Source organism: Myotis daubentonii, chromosome 17, assembly GCF_963259705.1.
Source record: "Myotis daubentonii chromosome 17, mMyoDau2.1, whole genome shotgun sequence".
Taxonomy (NCBI): Eukaryota; Metazoa; Chordata; class Mammalia; order Chiroptera; family Vespertilionidae; genus Myotis; species Myotis daubentonii.
In genome coordinates, this window is record NC_081856.1 from 33,366,700 (window position 1) to 33,387,046 (window position 20,347).

At 35.3% G+C, this 20,347-nt stretch overlaps 1 pseudogene; it reads right to left on the reverse strand.

Moving 5' to 3' along the window:
* Positions 1-1,257: 1,257 nt before the first annotated feature.
* Positions 1,258-2,394, reverse strand: LOC132219598 (microtubule-associated protein RP/EB family member 1-like; annotated as a pseudogene).
* Between the last annotated feature and the right edge of the window lie 17,953 nt (positions 2,395-20,347).

A 20,347-nucleotide genomic window follows, 5' to 3' on the forward strand; every position in this document is an offset into this window, starting at 1 on the left:
CATCCCCCGAGGGCTGCCGGGATGCCAGAGGGATGTCTGATTGCCATCTTAGGCCCAATACCCTGGGGAGCAGGCTTAAGCCAGCAAGTGGTTATCCCCTGAGGGGTCCCAGACTACGAGAGGGCACAGGCCTGGCTGAGGGACCACCCCCTACCAAGTGCACAAATTTTTGTGCACCGGGCCTCTAGTTTATTATAAAATACCTGCTTTCTACACACATTTGAGGACAAACTACCACCATCAACAAATCAATACAATTACATCAGGGGCTGAACAAGCTCAGTAGTGGGTGACACACATTTTGCAGAATTCTGCCAGACAAAGGAATCGAATAGAAGGTAGGCAAAGCAAATGAGGAATGTTAAGGAATGAAATAGTTTAAATATTAATAATTAATTCAGACATGGTACTGTATTTTCTGCAAAAGAAAATTAACATTTAGTAACACGCTAACGAATTTTATCTCCAAGGAGATTAGTGCACTGGCAAAGTATTCTGATAACAGTGGAGGGCTGTGGACAGCAGGTCCCAAAACACCCAGCCTTGCAGATCTCAAGGTAGCGATGGCCTTCACTGATCACTCCTTTGTCAGAAGTCCAAAAAGAACTTGCAGCATGATCACCTGCCTGCTGAACTTTCACTCTAAGCAGTAAACTTTAAGGAGCCAAAGAGGAGTCCCCAGTGGGCAAGGGATGCAGAAAAACATGTTAAATGTAAACTTAAAAGACAGCAAAATGGGACACAAACCCCCATTCAAATCCCAGAGATGTGGGCAAGTCCCCAAAAGTAGTTGTTAGATTTTAAAACTGAACACACCGCATTTCCCAAAGACACAATATACAGAAATTTCAGGGGTAACTGGAAAAATCATGAGAAATGCTCAATGAATATCAAGCTATTCAACTCAAATATCTCAGGGCTGACACATACTCTCTATTCATTCAGCCAACAATGCCTCTTGCAGAGATGCAATTGGTCAAGGACACCGAATGGCTTCAGAGAGCAACTTTTTAAATTTTCCCTCTGGGTCAAGGTTAGGCCTATGAAGATTCAAGCAGCTCGGCAAGGCCTGTGAACAGCAAGTTCTGAAGGTTCCAAGTTCTGGCCCTTCCTTCCCAGACACAAGGGCAACACACAAACTCTCCTATCGGGTTACATTTTATATTTTGAAATATGCAAACGTAATTTAAATACTCTTAAGGCATTCATTTATTAAAACGTTCTCTGCCAAGATTTCACATTAGCTTAAAATTAAAATCAGTCTTTACATTTCACTACTGAGGTATCCACCTCAGCGTATCACATAAATACACCTTCTCCAGCAATCAGTGTTACCAGCATCCATACGGTGAGCCCATGGTCAGCCTCTTTGCTCCCTAAGTGAACCAACTAGATGTTAATACTGCTCTGCTACAAGGTAAAAGCTCCTAACTCAAACTTATTGAAAAAAGAGTGAAACTTCTGCAAAGTGCACTTTAAGAAGAAGTACTTTTTGCTTGTGGAAAGAAATCAGTGAGTCCTCTAAAAATAATAAAAGGGAGTATTTTACAGTTAAGCACATGATTTGGAGTGAAGAATTCGGATGTTGCTCTGCTGGTCCAAGCTGTTAATACTCTTCTTGTTCCTCCTGTGGGCCCCCTTCATCAGGCATCACAAAGCCTTCATCTGTGGCATAGAGAATGTCCACAGTCCTCTGAATACAGGGTTGTTTTCCCCCTCGTTCTCTTGGCAAATCAATTCAATGTTCCTTAGCTTTCCAAAGTAGAAATCTCTTTCTTTCTCCAAGTCTTCGACAGTAAGTTTCAATACGTTGACCTGCTGCATCAGTTCAGCTGCTTCGTCGTCCCCATTGCCCACACCAGGATTCGTTCACACCACACCGGGGCCAGCCTGAGGGGTTGCAGTAGTTCTGTGTGTCACAATGGGCCTCTGTGGAGCTGCACTGCTAGAGCTGAGAGGTTTCTTCGGTTTGTTCATAGCTGGAGCAACAAGGGAGGGAGCCACTGCAGTTTCTTGACCTTGACTGGCAGCTACAGGGTCATAGTCTTTTCCATCATAGTTTGCATCAAAAAACTTCTTGAACTACTGAACAAATTCAAAATTGTTCTGAAACTTTCCTTTTATTAATCTGTCCACAGGAATTATTTTGTCAACCCCCATCCTCTTAAAACCTGCTTGTAGTATCTTCAAGTTCTGGATGTATTCATGTTCTAGCTTAGCTTGAAATTTCACTTTCTTCAAGGCAATGGAGCCAGGGAACATCATGTCCATAAACTGAGCACAACTGCTCGACCTTGGTCAGATTCAACTGCAGGGACTCATTGATCCAGGCCAGCGTGTCATGTCGACTTGGTTCTCACTGGTGACTGACGTTGAATATGCGTTCACTGCCATCTTTGGCTCGCGGAGGAACCACGTCCACTGCCGTCCATGTTTAACTCTTATACATCTTTCAAATAGCTGTAGATTTCATGCCACTGCATCATCTCAACAACCTCCCTCCTCATTCCAATTTTTATCACCTTTTACTTAAGTTCCTGCTAAAACTTACTACAGTATCTGCCATGCTCTAGCCTCTTTCTACCTTGTAGTATTCACATTCCCTCCTGGTGGCAAAATTTTTAGGAAAGTGTCATCATCCACACTGCTGCTGTTTTGAAACTTAATCCAAAGCTACAACTTCGATTCAAAATTAAAACATATAGATGATTTTCTAATATTTTAAAACTTATTTACTGGAATCATGTTAAAACTATGAACCTGCTAAAATTTTTAGATGTGGAATACTCCCATCTGATAAAATCTTAAGGTTAAAAATTTCATGTTTATCATTTCATTGGGTCAAGTGTGGATGTTCAAAGTCTGCATGGTAAACAGGGTATTTAAATGTTTTTAAAAAATATGTTAGAAATATATTAGGTTGGGTATCACTGGAAATCAACTTTGGAACAAGGATTCATGTGGAAGTGACTTTTGGGGAAGTGATCCCAGAAACACTAGGAAGGGAGTTGGAGGAGTGAGACAGTGAAGTGAAGGCAGCTTGTTCTATCAAGCAAGTCTCCTTTGCAAACCTCTGGGACAGTGTAAAACCGTGCCTCTGAGTTTTCTTACCCATGGGGATAGTAAACTAGAGTATTTGTTCATCAACTCAGTTCACCATGGGTTAAAGGTTACTCTGAGTGCCTTAACTTGATCATGGTACATGCAGCAACACTGGCAGCCAGAGACACGGGTGTTCCCAGTGAACAGCCATTGGTTTGGAGTTTTGAGTGCTGAGAGAATAGGACCAGGGCACTCATAGCATCTGCAATGGGGGATAAATTAAGATTTTCAAAATGAAGACAGAAGGAATACAGTGAATATTTATGGATTAAAGTCAGGTAAAGTGATTTTTCTTAAGTCAAACATGGCTATTTTTCTCCACTTGGCTTTGCATGAAACACAAATTCCTTTTCAAACTGTAGACAAGGTAGTCTAAATATTCTTTTTTAATAATGTTTATTTTAGAATTGTGAAAGTAGTAGAAAATGAGATACAACTCTGAAAGCTTTTCAAACCAAAATATCTCTCCAATTCTGGGAAAAAAAATGAATAGCAGATCTAAGCAAAGAACCCAGAGCTCCTGAAGTGTAGCTTTATACTTTTACCAAGAACATTATTTTAAATTTAAAATAAAATTTTATTAATCATAAAAATATTTGCCTTGAGTTGGCTTCAAAATTTCAAAGGTGGAAACTATTTTATCTGGAGTAGTTTGCCTCCCCTATTGGCTTCTCTTTGCTGTCACAGTTTAGACATTTTGATTTTTATTATAGCATTTTACATCTTTTATTAGATGCATAAACCACCTTTATTTGTGAATTTTGAAAGTCCTTAATGAATCTGTAGATTACTCTTTGAGGCATTCAGAAGTAGAATATTTTTTTCTCTTGCTTATGTTTGACTTACTGACATTTTAAATTGAAAATCAATATACTCATGATGGGTTACATCAGTGATATTTATAATGTTTACTTAAAAAAGTCAAATGAACAAATAAAAACTCACAGATACAGACCATACTGTATGGTGGTTATCAGAGAAAAGGGGGATTAGGGGTGTAGTAGAATAGAGGGTGGAGGGGGTTGAGTATATGGTGGCGAAGGGAGATTTGACTTTGGGTGGTGGACCCACAATGCAATATACAGATAACGTATCATAGAATTGAACACTTGAAACCGATATAATTTTATGAACCACTGTCACCTCAAAATTTAACAAAAATAAGTTTAATTTATTAAGAGACTGTTTAAAAATGTTGCTAAATTCATGATAATATAAAGACCCTATATTTTTAAAAGCATAATATATATATATATAGTACAATATTAATTTTAAAAAGAATTTAGGAAATATAGCTTAAATAATTTATATTTAGATATAGTTTATATACATACATATACTTCTATGTAATGTAAGAGTGAAAGGAAATACACCAAAATATTAGCGGCATTAGTATTCAAAATGGTGCAGTCATAGGTATTTCATATTTTATTTCATATGGTTTTGTCTCTTTCAAAATTCACGAATGAGCTTTCATTATTACTTAAATTATTATAAAAATATTATAAAAGTATACTTTAATAGCACATGCTTTGCAGGCTTATACACTGCAAGTGAAAGGGAAAATAGGTGCCACTTTTTGGCAGAATATGTTGTAATGTTTTTCCACACACATAGACTCAACAATTCCACTAACAAAATTTCTCCCTTTACAAAAAAGATTCAATAAACAAAATGATCATGAAGTGCCCAAAGAACAGGCAGTATCTTTTACTCCCCAGGCTTGGAACACTAAGAAAACTGGGAGAAACGGAAACATACAGAGAAAAGCTTGTGTGCATTCCAGTGCAAATGGAAAGTGGGCCCAGCTTTCTGGCAGTGACAATTACATAACAAGGTCTCAGACAGGCCCATTCAGGTGGAAGGAGCTACAACAAAATTCAGAGAATTTTGTATTTCAAGCATTGACATCAACCACATTAGGATATAAATATACATCGTTTCTATCAGTGAAAGGTAAGTTGGAGGGTAAGCTCCAAATACTTTTTGATGCTTTGGCATATGCAAAATTTAGAATTGTCTCAGTAACTTAGTAACTGTGGAGATTATTAAGTAAGCGGTTTAATATTCAATTTAAGCCCTTTTTTTGTTCTGCTTTGTTTCGTTTATTGTATCTGTGTGTTCTATTTATTAGTCTCTGTCAGTTCAGCAAAAAGTTGAGTTAGTAAAATAAAAAGAAAATTTAGCATTATCTTTGCTACCTAGGAAACTAAGTTTATGATCTGATGTTGATATCCATTTAACATTTGCAATTTATAGTTTGAACAAATCTGAAAGGTAAGGAATATTATTACCATTTATAACTGAGGAAAATGAAGACCAGAAAGTAATCTTATGTAGTCATAAAGCTAGTAATACAAACTAGTACTTCAAGTTTGATTTTTTGTTGTTGAGGTGGAGGCTAAGCTAGAACACTCTGTTTCTTCCAGTAATCAAATATTATATATGTATTTAACCATGGGTGCCAGTGGCTGGTATAATTGCTATAATCACATAGGTTTTGTTTGTTTGTTTGCTTGTTTATTTATTCAGTATTCATTACTCTGTTATACAAAAGATAAATAAACTTCTTTGGCTTTAGTAACCAGGGAGAAAACAATCATATGACCTATTACAAAACTAAAATTTTAGCTATAAATCAATAGATTATCATTGAATTTTAACAATGTCATAAAAATACATTCATCAAAAAACAACATTAAGAAAATTAACAAAAAGCCAGAAAATGGCTAAAATTATTTTGTGTGCAAATATTTGTGAAAAATTATATTCAAAATGAATGTCTTCTAAAAGTCAATAATAAAATAACAAACTCAAAATTTTTTAAAGGAAAAAACACCCATGATGGAGTAAATATTTTAACATCAAGTTAAAAATAGCTAGAACACTGAACAAAATATATGAAAGAGCTGTTTCCAGACATTGAAGGAAAAGTAGCACAAAATGAAAATGAAATGAAACTACAATTGCCCTGGCTTCTGCCTGGAAGGGATGTGTGGACTCCAGGTACAGGAGGCAGAACCTAAAAGCTAAGAATGGACTATCTGATTGAGCACAATGAGGCTGGATTTTCCGGGGCTGAGATGGCTGTAAACTGGAAAAATATGAAGAAGATCCTAATTTTTGAAATAATATTCTATATAATTTTAGGCAACACATTTAGATAAAGAAACAATTTCACCATCAGGATGCTTCAAGTAAAAGTTTTGCCTGAGTCAATTTAGTAAGTCTAACCTGACAATCTAGAATGTCAGAATATATAATTCAGATCAACTTTCTCATTGAAAACAACTAAAAACGCATAACAATATTTAAGAAAATCTTCTTAAAATATTTGAAAGCTAAAAATAAAGATAAGGCCCACTAGTTCAATTAAATAAAACTAAAAATACATAGATGTAAGTTTTGCCTTGGGAGCTCGTTTTGTCCTGGGACATTGCCAATTCTGAATAAGGGCCAGGGAGTACAGCATTACTTTTGGTAGGTTTGTAGGACACCAGAGAGAAAATTGGAGTCCAGGATACTCTTACGAGTGAAGGATACATGAATTTACCCTCAGAGTAAGATATTCAAGAAGTAAACCAACCCTCATGTGAAATGCTGTCTAGCTTCAAGCTATCTTCAGTGGCCCCTCACAGTATCTCCTACTCCAAAATTGGATTCAAGAGATTTTACAGAATAAGTACCCCATGCATTTGGCAGAAGCAAACATCTTGAGAAAAATAACATTATCCTTAGTTTGAATATATTCCTATAAATAACTTTTAAATACAAAGCCCATCATATAATTAAAGATAATCAATCCCATAAGGAGATAAGACAACAGGAATTAAAAACATACAGAAACCACAAACTACAAAAACACATGCACAGAACCTCAGAGAGTGGAATTATCAGAGACAGATGGTAAAAACCATGCTTAACATGCTCAAAGAGATAAAATCAAGCTTGAAAAATTTGGTTGAGAACTGGAAAGGATAAATGACTTAGCATATGAGAAAATAAATTTAAAAGAAATGATATTCTCAAACTGAAAATACGGTAATCACATTATTATTTTAAAAGATGTGTTTAACAGCATACCAAACACAGCTAAAGAGAGAATTAGTAAATTAATCAAGTCACAGAACAATTCCACTACAAAGATTCATTGTGTTATTATTTTATAGATAACCTTCTCTCTTTACTCCCCACCCCTTCCATGCCTAACAACTACTAATCTATTCTCCATGTCTGCAATTTTGTCATTTCAAAAATGCTATATAAGTTGAGTCATACAGTATGCAACATTTTGAGATTTTTTTTTTTACTCAGCATTATTCCCTTGATATCTATCCAAGTTGTTGCTTGCATCAAAATTTTATTTCTTGCCCAGCCGGCATGGCTAAGTAGTTGAGCGTCGACCTATGAACCAAGAGGTCATGGTTCAATTCCCAGTCAGGGCACATGCCCAGGTCGAGGGCTTGATCCCCAATGGGGAGAATGCAGGAAGCAGCCAATCAACGATTCTCTCTTATCATTGATGTTTCTATCTGAAATCAATAAAAATATATTTTAAAACGTATTTTATTTCTTGTTATTGCCTAGTAGGATTCCATTGTATGGATGTAGCCCAGTTAGTTTGAAATATACAAATTGAAGGACATTTGGGTGTTATGACTTGAGGCTATAATGAATAAAGTGGCTCTGAGTATTGGGTTACAGGTTTTTGTGTGAATGTAAGTGTCTATTTCTCTGGGTTAAATGCCAAAGAATTTGTTATATCCTATGGTAAGTGTATGTAAAAAATTGTCATACTTTTCTCTCCAGTGGCTTAGTACATTTAACATTCTTACCAGCAATGTGAGAACGATTCTGTTACTTCGTATCTTTGCCAGCATTAAGTGTTCAAGCAAAACCCATAACAAAAACAAACCCAAGGGTCTGCTCAAAAGAAAATGTCAATGTTAATAAAATACTGAGTTGAAAAGGCACTACACATTCATAGAAAAATTATCACCAATATTTTACATTTAATCTTTAATTAATCATATTCTGCTGTCCACACCTTTCCCTTTTATCACTAAGTTCATTGAGGGGGCTTTCATTGATAATATATCGGTCAGTGTTCTAAATTTTGACCACTTGAATAGGCGTGTAGTGATATCTCATTGTTTTCATTTGCAATTCCCTAATGACCTATGAGTTGAACATCTTTCAGATCCTTACTTTACATCTGAATGTCATCTTTGATGAGGTGACTGTTCAGGTCTTATTGTCTATTTTTTAATAAGGTTGTTTGCTTACCAATTGTTGAATTTTAAGAATTCTTTGTATATTTTGGATAACAGTTCTTATCATATGTCTTAAGCAAATATTTCCTCCCAAATGGCTTATTTTAATATACATTCCTAGTGAATTTTTCAAATTTTTAAACTCCATCCTTTTGAAATTCTCAAATTGAGTTGGTGAACAAGAAAGTAAACTTTTATTTTTTTTAATCTCTCTATTCTTTCTCAGTGTTACATTAGCTCCTTTATGTCTGCCTATTTCTAAATTTGGTAGTCAATTGTTCTATGAACATTTGTAGATATATGAATCTTAAATTTGTGTGAGGCATCATGATAGGAGCTCGAAAGATCAAAATGAAAAATACAGAGTATTGGCCTATAGCTTCCCACGAAATACATCTTCTTTTCTTTTAGAAATATATGGTCTGCTAAGTTTATCTCATTTGCACTTTTGATTTTTAAATATTGCATAAGTGTTTATGACTTCTATCATCTGTATCTCCACTCCCATAATTCTTACTATCTATTGGACTGCTTCATTGGTTTTCCTAATTGACTGAATTATCCATATTACATATATTTTTTTTCTTTTTTTAATGTTTGTATTGATTTTTAGAGAGAGGGGAAGGGAAAGGTAGATAGAAACATCAATGAGAGAGAATCATTGATTTGCTGCCTTCTGCATGAGGATCAAGCCCACAACCTAGGCATATGCCCAGACTGGGAATCAAACCAGTAACCTCTTGGTGCATGGGTTGACACTCAACCACTGAGCAACACTGGCCATGCCATATTATATTTCATGTTAGTCAACTTCAGTGTTACTTCATTCCTCTTACATAGAACTTTCAGTTACCATAACACTGATTAAGTGCACTTCTAACTATATTTGAGTAAGTCCCTTTTCTCTATCTCACAGTTTGTTCTCTTTATCTACTATCTCTTCAGTTTTTAATTCTAGTCTCCTGTCTGATCTCCTGCTCCTTTTGCTGGGACCACATTTTACATAAAATATTGTATATATTAATTGTTTTTTGTTAAAAAATGATTTTAAACCTATGTTATGTGTATATATATATGTATGTATATATGATATTGGATAGATACATATAATCTAATTTTAACTATCTACATCTATCGATTTTATTTTTTATGCTTAAATTTTGGGAGGAGGAATTAATAGTTATGGGGTCTGAACCTGTTAAATTATAACTGCAAAATAGATAGCAGATATTTAAAACATTTACAAGTCATCACATTTTGCTGAGATTATTTTATGAGTGAGATATGAGCAGCCTGCTTTCAACAGTATTTACCTTTCCTTATTAATGGATTTTTATTTTATTATTCAGCAAGAATGTATTTCACTTCTTCTGACACCTGTAATATATTCATATATTAGCAGGGACTCCTGACTTTTGCTATGAAAGACATAAATCACTGAAGGAAGTATGCATAAACAGAAGACTGCAGGCCATCACACTGTCATTCTCCTCCTCAGTCTCAATTAAGAGAGAATGCTAGTCCCCCACCCCATGTTTTGTGAATGCTGACAAATGATTCACACTGCAGAATTGCCTTCTCAATTATAAGAGTGTCCATATGTTTTTGAAAATTACTTTTATTTGAATCATATATGCTAACATTAATTGCATATAAGTGATAGTCTATCTAGTATGAAAAATATTTTTCATATCTTTGCATCTTTCTTTCCTACACATTTTTCTCCTCCTTTATGTTTGGAGAATGTTGAGATAAGAAAAAGCAGGAGGCTTTTTCATATTAAGGAAGCATATCTGAATGCTAATAAAGATCACAAATGATAATAAAGATCACCTTGAAAAATTCCAGGTTTTTATTTAGAAAGTTCCAAAGGCAATCTGACTTTGTGGAAAAAAATGTTTGCATAGATAACTGAAAATAGAAAACTGTGGGTATTAAATAAAAAAGTAAAAAATATGTAGTGTTGAAAAATGAGATGCTACTGAATTTTTACTTAAGAGCTCTGGATATAAATTAAACACCTCTATTAAATCTTTTACTACAAACCACAAAAGTCCTGATGGAAATGTCATATCATGTAAATTATTTTACCCATATAATCTTTTTTTTTTCAAAATGTGCAAAGTGGTTTATCTGAAATATGATTATCTTTTATTTTGGCAATTTTTATCTCCACAGTAACACTTACAACTTTTTTTATATTCTTAGTATACAAGAATAGTCAATACAATAAACTATTTCATTCCATACATAAAACAAGTCTATAGGTGGGCACTATTTGATTTAAATCTAAATAAATAATGTTGAACACCTCTATTATATATCCCTCCACTGTTGGAACTGGTGCAATAATATATATATTTTAAATCAGGTATAGATATCTAGATTTGATTGTTGAAAGTCTAATGTTCTTTAAGGAAATTAAATGACATGAGATCGTTAGGGACATGTCATTGCCTCTAACCCTTTAGGAACTTGGAGAAGAAGCTTCTTAGAAATCATAAATGCTAGCATGATCTAAAATCTGATCCCATGCCAAAAATGCAAGGCAAATATAGACCACAGTCCCATTTCTTGATTCTCCCAATTATTTCTGTCTCAGGATTGGTGCATATCTCAGTCTGAATCCTGTAGGAAATTTCTGTATGTCAAAAGATGTAAGTACCTACATCTTAATTTCTGGGAGCTGTTTCTCTCTGCTAGTTACCCACCAGCAGGAAGATTGTCTATATATGCCCTCCTGGAGAGCAGGAAAGTGGTGGCAACCTTACCTGATGGTATTTGTACAGTTACAGACCATGTTTGCTCTAGCATGTCCCAGAAAGAAAACCCCCACAAATTGGCACAGTGAGTCCTAGCCCCCAAACCGCTGAAGTCCACTCTTATCTTTTTCTTGTTCTCTTGTCCTTTATGTGGGATTCAAAGTGTGTTCTGCCTTAGACCTAATTATGTTGACTTGCCACAGATTCCTTTTTTTTTATTTTATTTTAACAAGGGAATTTTTTGCCCTTAAGTTGTTTTCTTAGTTGCTTTTGTCTTGCAACAGCAGCCATTGAAATCTATAATCACTTCATGTCTTGAAAAGACTGCTTTAAGACACTGCTCTTTCATGTGTTTCCAGCTTTTCTTTTTTCTGAAAATGTTGGCATTAACGCATGTTATTCAAAAAAATCAGTGGGGGGGATTTGTGATTAGGCTCAAATGAGACCTCCATTCTGATTACATAAGAATTTCCATTCAGAGAGAAGGTTACTTTTTTGAGACAATGTATGTTTTGTGTTCACTGTTACTGAAGAGTCAGAGGTAATGAGCTCTTGTGTGTGTATGTTGTTTTGCTTTTCGTTTTTATCCCTTCCTCACCCAAGGAATGAGGTTATCATTGTGCTCTGTCACTTTATCACTTTGGGGGCATTTTCAGAGAGACCCACTACAGCTAGTTTTAGCAGAAAATAAATACATGAATACATATTTATAACTTTTAATCTTCTCAAAGCCCAATAACCAGAGTTGGAAGTTATACAACTATGAGCATTGTCTAGCCCAGAGCACATTATCTTTTCAGCGATGACAATTGTACCATTGTCACTGGGCACAGATACCACAATTAATACTGTCTACTAGCCACTCTTCCTAAAACCTCTGAATTTTTAAATTGAGCTTCTAAAAGCTTCTGGGCAGTTGAATTTGACATTACATTCACCAGAGGCGAATCAACTACCATCCTACTTCTTTGATTTCTTGCATCTCTTTTGAAGTTGGTATAAACAATTTGGATTGATGGAGTTCATATCAATTAAAAGGATGGGGAGAGGGGAACACCTGCAATTATGTCAACATTGAACATTTTTAATAAAAAAGCAGGGAAAGTACGTTTCTGACTTCAAACAAAGATCTACACACTATTTACACTTGCACAGGGTGTTTCAATATTGTAGACAGCCAAAAACTATGAAAAATATACACTATGGTCCACCATTCCAACTGCTTCGCATCAACATACACCTTATTCCTTCTTCAAATATCCAACCTCCAAAAAAACAATAGCAAGAGCAGTGCCTCTGCCTAACACCATATAAAAATCTCTTCTGTAATTAAACCTATCCTAATTCTACCCCAAATGATGACCACAGTTTCATGCACTTTCTTTTTTTTTTATAATTCATATTTATTGTTGAAAGGCAGGGGAGGGGAGGTGGGAAGAGACCAATCCATGAACTTGTATGCATATATGCATAAGCCATGGATATGGACAGTGGGGTGGTGAGGGCCCAGTGGGAGTGGGCTGGAGGGGTTAATGGGGGGAAAAAAAGAGGGATCTTTTAATACTTTTGACAATAAAGATTTTTAAAAAAAGAAAGTATTACAGATGTCCCCTTTTTCCCCCCCATTGACCCCTATATACCCCACACCCATCCCCAAACCCAGGCCTTCACCACACTATTGTCTGTCCATGGGTTATGCATTTTTGCATATAAGTTTTTTGGTTTGTCATTTCCCACCCACTCACCCACCCCTATCTTCCTTCTGAGATTTCACAGTCTGTTCTATGCTTCTATGTCTATGGATCTATTTTGTTCATCAGTTTATTTTATTCTTTAGATTCCACATATGAGTGACATCATATGATACTTAATTCAAAGCCCGCAATCTGTGTATGATATTATTTCTTCCTAAAATGATCTATTTCTGCCTCAATATTCTCTAATCTATGGACTAAATCGCAAAATCAAATATATATAGTTAATACATACAAACATATGTATAGTGCCACATAGAAGAAAATGAGTGAATACTATGTTCCTCATTTCTGCAACTGATTTTGAGATTTTGCACCTATTACTTGTTTTCTACACCATCTTCCTTGTTTCCCTTACTGTTGGTTTCATCTCAGTTGATTTCTTTCTTTTCTCCTTATTTTTTCTTTACCTATTGGATTGGTCCAGCCCTTCCTGGGGGATCGAAGCCTTTGAAGATTTTACCTATGTGATATTTCAGTCCCTTTGGTCTCTTACCTACTTTCTGCTCTATTTTGTAACATCCACTCTATTTACTCAAGAAGTTCCAGATCATACACCTACCAAAATTCTAGTTTCTCTTCTTTTTTATTTCCTATCTAGTTCTTCCAATAGCCCAATAAGAAAAAAAAAAGTGAAATAGGGCAATCTCAGCTTCTAATACAATGATAATATTATTGGATCCCTTGCTGGAAACATTCTCATTTGAGTACTGAGATCTCAAACTCAGCAAAGCTCAGAACTGTGAGGACAAAAAGAACAATGTTTGCTGGTGGTTCACTGTATAGAGGGTGGGGGCAAAAGCAGGTTTATAATTGTCATATGGAAAATAATACAATAATTAATAAATAATAATACAAGAATAAACTCTGTTTCATGTACACACAAGCACAAACCTACTTTTGCCCCACTTTAGTGAAAGAAGCCACTCTCATTTCTACCACATTTGCTGAGAAGAGCTATTTTTAACTCCTAATTTCCCTGAGCTTGAATAATTAGCATCATAGTCACTGATGCAGAGCGTCCTGTAGTAAACATAGGACAAAGCTGAAGAAGTAAAAACAATGCAATAGACCCCTCTTAGTCATCTAGAGGCTGTGCTATAACATATCAATTATTTTACCCTTGAAACTGAGCTAAATTTTTGACTTAGTTGTTTAATCTTGAATTAATTCAGTCTCAAGCAAAATTAAAACATTTTATGCTTTCATATTCATTGTAATTATTGTGCTGTTTTATCATTTAATGTAAAAACGTGAATTTGTTTTGTGGGTGTGTAATTATTTTACTTCTGGGATTGTTATTACTCAACTTCACTTTAAGTCTTCAAATGTGGATGGATTGGTGGCATGCTTTAGATAATGTTGGAAATGCATGAAACACAACTGTATTACAACTAGTAATAATTCAGAATTTGTACTTATTGTTAATCTCTTTACTTGTACCTGAACTTACAATGAACTCCCTGAGTTCTCCGTCTAGAGATATGTTTGCTTTTCCCATATGCTGTAAAAACCTCAGTGTAATTTCTGGTTTTTGAAAAGCAACCTATTCTTCATCTCCTCTTTTTGACGTTTACTAAAGGTGCTTCTGACAGTTTCAAAATTTAAAACATTAGGAAGGATATTGTTTAGTTTTCAATCCCTTTCTATACATGTACATATAATATCACACAATTGCATTATTTTATAAATATTTTTACACATTTAGCAGGATGTTGAAGCCTAACAGGGGTTGGATTCAAAGAGGAATAGTCTTCCCTCCTAGCCACATGTGCATGTACATCACTTTTAATCGCTTTGCATTTGCAATAGGGGCTGGCTCAGTAATCATTTGGAACCTACAGAGGGCAAAGAGGGTCTATGCACTAGAACTGGGGTTGGGGATGGGTGTGGGGTATATAGGGGTCAATGGGGGGGAAAAGGGGGACATCTGTAATACTTTCTTTTTTAAAAATCTTTATTGTTGAAAGTATTAAAAGGTCCCCCTTTATTCCCCCCCATTATCCCTCAGCTGAAAAGAGGGATAGGAAAATGTAGATTCTCTTTCAAAGTCTATGGAAATGAAATATACACCCAGCAGCAAAGGGTCCTTATTTTACATACTGTGTTGTGCAAAGGTCAAAGCAACAAGGCTTAACACTGACTGAGAAAAGGTATAGTATCCTCATCTCTCTGGGGAACACACTGGCAACACATGTTAGATTGTGTAAACTAGAAGAAAAGCAGAGGCTGTTGCCCTGGCATAGAGGCCGTGCCCACAGAGACCTACCACAGAGGCTGAGGCATAAAGTGTGCAGGGAGTGTTTACATGAGGAAGCTGGAGCAGATAACACATGGGACACTTGGAGCAGCCCGGCCAGGATAACATGGAAACCTTCTGTGGATGCCCTGATACCTGTGTTACTACGAAAGGACTAACCTGGCAACGCAATTCGGATATTGAAGGTGAAAGAGACACTATTTGTACTCACAGGCTGATTTAGCTTCAAGCCATTCCAGGTACATTGGGATCTTTTTTTCCATTAGGTGGTGAAATAAAATTAGATTTAAATTAGGGAGTACAAGGATTTGAAATGATTTTCCTGATTACACAGCCTATATGTTTAACCAAATATAAGGTGTCAGTCATTATTACTATCAATGAGAAATATCTAAGTCAATTTTCCTCTTTGCTGAGTTTCTGTTGTATTAGCATGTTCAAAACTTTGTATAGTGCACATACATCACTCTTGTAATCAGAACAAATTTCTATGTTCAGAAACTTAACATGCATTCTTTTTGATCAAATACTCCATGAGCTTTTGACATACAGAACCAAGAAAAGCAAAGATTTGGATCAAATCTGCAGTTCAGCTGAAAGCTTTTGTTAAGGGGCCTGATTTCAAGAGAGAGAGCAGATGTTGGGTATTAAATTTTGCATCACATTTTTGATGTGTTAAGTTCGTACTGCAGTGACTACATGCATCATCTATAACATTTCCATAGGGAAATGCTCTATAATAATTTATGACTAATTAGAAAAATTCTCATTCAAAAACCAGTCATTTAGCAAGAAAGTCATGTTATATATTTTTTTTATGTTTGAGTTCTGTTTTGCCCTCCTCTGGGAAGGTTTTCTGAATGCTTCTCCCTCCCTTGTTATCTAGTGTTTTTACCAACTGTATGGTTTACCTCTCAACTACATACTAGCATTTGCTTTATTTCTTTGCCTCTTCAGAAAATTATAACATTTGGCATGGTCTAGTATGTTGGTGTACATAATACCTAGATCTATGTTCATTATGTATGACAAACAACCCATAAGTATTTAACACATTAATGGAGTGAATTTTTTTAGTTCTCTAATTTGATTACTACATACTAATGAGCTTTGCATCTAACTTCTGACAAAATAACTCTGCTTGAAAAATACCTTAGTCTTTATCTTTGAATTTTACACATTTGGAAACAGCAAATTGAGCTGGCTTTCAGTCCTCGGCATAGAAACTAGGCTCATAAAAAGTAAAATTGAGGGCTGGGTAATATAGAGACTACCTGTTACTTATTGTATATACTATAAAGGTGTCCCGAAATATTACTGCAATACTATGTCTCAATAGGAGCTCCTGGAATGAATATCACTGCAGGGCCAATTGGGTAGCAGGTGTAATTGAGAGACTGTCACAGTTCTTCCCTTCACTTTCATAAACATGGCTGGTGAGTTTGCTGACTTTGCCAGTCTGACACAAATCAAAATAATTAAAATGTTTTACAAATGATGCATAAGAATGTTGTTTGCCAATGAGACTGAGTTTTATTCAGTAATGTGAAAGTTTTAATTTAATTTACTATATTCCAAAGCAACAGATAGAAAATCCAAATTTTCTAATTCCCATGTTAAACATTTCTCATACAATTATACTTTCATATTTTATACACAGTTTGTATCTGTCTGCATTTAGAAATAGCATTAACTTAAATTGCATCCACTATAGTGAATTCACTTTACCTTTTATAAAGAAGTCAATTATATAAATATATAATTGTCTAATATTTAGACTCCAATTTCCACTACAATATTTTCAGGGAACCAATTTCCTCTATTACTGTGATTTTTATTAAAATATGTTATTACTGGAAAAAATCTCTGCTAATGAACCTTAAATCTTCTGATCTTCTAATTAACTTTGTAACCTGTATACAAGGTATAACTCTTCTCATATTATTCCTTTATGAATGTTCAATACAATAATGGCACCGGAGATGATAATTCAGCAACAGCAAATATTTATGCAGAACTTATTATATATCAACCACTATGCTACGTTTCAGATGTCAGCTGTGAGCCTATGTGAAGTCAGTGTTTTTAAATCTTTGTACAACTCCTTGAATAGCACATAGATCTATGGTAAATATATCAAAGGTTTTTCAAATGTAGCATGTAGAGAGAGCCCTGCTTTTTCCGAGTTTATAAGAAATTACTTAATTTGTTCTTTGGGATATAATTCTCACATGCTTTTCCTGTTACGAGGTAGGAACTGTGCACTCACCCCTGAACCGCTCACTACTCTAAGTAATGGAGTAAGTAAAGGTGATGCCAGGCGATTTCTGAAGGCAGGGAAGAAAGCTTATCTGGTTGCCTGGGCGCACTTGCTTATGGAAGATGTCTGTAGAAAGTAATGGAAAGAAGTCCGAGTCCTCTAAAGTCAAGATGCTGTGAGTTCAAGCCACAGAAAGAGACCACGTATAGGTACTCTGTGCAACAACCCGAGCTGAAGTTCCAGCCAACCTCTAGCATCAACCACAAAGTATATGAGTAAAGACACCTGCAAAGTTATTTCCATGCATCAAGTCTACCAAGTAGAGTCCCCAACATCAGGCAGGTGAGACAAGTCAAAGAATTAGTGAACATAATGCATTTTCCATGCCACTGAGTTTTGGGGCGGTTTATTGTGCAGCATTAGTAACTGGCAAAGATTTAGATTCAGAGGAGGATCATATGAAGCAGATGGACAAAATGACTATTCTTTTGATGACAGCCAATTTCCTTCAACTGTCTTCAAGAACAATGTGCCCATGGTGGGCAGGGATGGAGTTTAAGGAGCTAAGCATGAACTAAGTAACATGAGCATCAAACCAAGTACACGAGTCTCCAGGTCTCCTCCTTTAGCTTCTCCACAGCCTGGGCCCAGCGCGCCTGCAGCTCTGTGGTGAAGAGTGCCCACTTACCCTGAAAGTCTGCCGCCACATCAAGACTGAAGGTATTGAGAGATGAAGTTGCGATTTGCTTTCCTGGGTTCCCATTGTGCTCCTGGTCACTTTAATTTCATGCTCATGTCCCTTCAGAACGTTAATACCTCTCAGCCTCAAGCTCAGCCCCAGAGATAGAGCCAGAATAGTCATACAAAGACTGTTAAGCCAGGCACCATAAGTGTGTGATGTCTAATGCCTTTAAAAAGTTATTTAATTTCATTCATAGTAGTCTACATCTCTCAGTAAACTCTAACTGATAAACCATGCATACAGATTTACAATAATTTCAAAAGCTTGAGAATGATTTTTATTCTTGCTCAATGAGGCAAACTTTCAAAGATTAAGAGGATATTTTATTTATTATTCATAATTTAATGAGCATAAAGTATATTTCAAGACAATGTATGGAAACACATTCATCAATATCAATGACTTTTGAGAAAAATAAATTATGTTTTGAGTATGCAAAAAACTTTAAAGGTATGATAGGCATATAAAATGTAATATAATACTCTAATAACTAAAACAAAGACATTCTGCTACAAGGATGGATACACAGATGTATGTCACATCATTCACAAAAGCAAATTTAAAATTAAGGACAATCTTAATACATATGTTCCCGTTTCTCTCCTTATATGTACCCATCAATTGCTTTCACAAGTACTCCCCTGAATTACATAAATAACACATATTAAGAAATAAAAAGAAGAGAGGAAGATGAAAAATCGAGTGTAAGGAAAGGCTGCAATTGGGAGTCAGGGAAAATCCCAGTGGGAGCAAAAAGCAAACCTATTTTCTTTACCAGCAGCCAACCATTACCTGTCAATTGTTCATTTTAGACTGATGTGCTTTGCTCTTCTGAGTTGCTACTGAGTCAACTGTCTGTCCAATTACATTTGAAAAATCTATCTGCATATTCAGGATATATTGCCAGAATATATTGCTATCTGCCAGACAGGAGGGGGCAGCCTTGCATAGCTTTCAAAGTGATGGTGTGGTTTATACTTGGCCATTTAGAGGGGTGCTTACATCAGAAAAGGAAAGCCTCACCACATTACCAAGAAGCCATTGTATTTGCCAAAAGAAATAGGGATATATCAACGGTATCTCCTTGTATTTTAAACTGTATGCATTTTATATTTTAGCAATACTAACCCTTTATTAAACAGCTTCTTATATGTGAGTTGCACAACAAAGTGGAATATGAAAAGAAATCAACAGAAACCAATAGAAAAGCAAGAGAGTTTATGAAAAGGTAATGCATACAAGAAAGGGAATATTCAATAAATAAACAAAAACATGCTTTATATCACATATTTGGGATGTGATGCATATTAACATTTTAAAAATGGGATATAGTCTATGAATCCTTAAGCAAAAATATTGATAACATCCTGTCTTGTTTTTTTGCAAATATATAAATATAAAAGTAATCTATGTTGATATTTCAAATGTGCATATTCATATACTCAGACTGTTCCTGGTAGTACTGGCAACTATACAGCCTAAAATAATCATTTGAAGAAATCAGTTCAAAAGCTGAATCTTATATACACATTTGAAATAATAATTATGCTGGCATAAAATTAAGGAATTAGTAGAGGACAAAAACTCAGTGAAACAGGTGTCATGAAGACAATCTAGCTCAAATCACTTTACTTGAGGGTCTTGAGTCAAATCTTAGTAACTGAGACCTTCCATTTTAACTGCTGTATAGAATGTGGGAGATTGGAAATAAATACTCAGACTCACCCAAGATGACGAGTTAAATTAGGGATCCATGCATAAAAGTAATATCTCAAGGAGCCCCACCTTCAGAGAAAGAGTAAATAAGAAATAAATTTGATGCACAGATGAATTAATAAGAAAATTATAGAAACTGGACACAGTGGTGTTGTGGTTGGTGATCTTTGAGAACTGAAGTAAGTAGCCTGTCACTTTTGTACGAATTTATCTTACCGATGTGGTCCAAAACAAACATAATTAATTTAGTCACAGGGTGTTGTACTGAAAATGCCAAGCCACTGATAGAAACATACTAGTAGACAAACCATATGGAGAAATCCCTTCACACTAAAGCTCAGATAAATTCCCATAGAAAATACAGAGATCCTAAGGAAAGTGAGAATTTTACTTATTAAAAAGAGGATAAAAGTTTTAATTGTAAGAGACAGGAAAACAATAATAACAGAATCACATGCACTAAGGCTTCTTATACTGT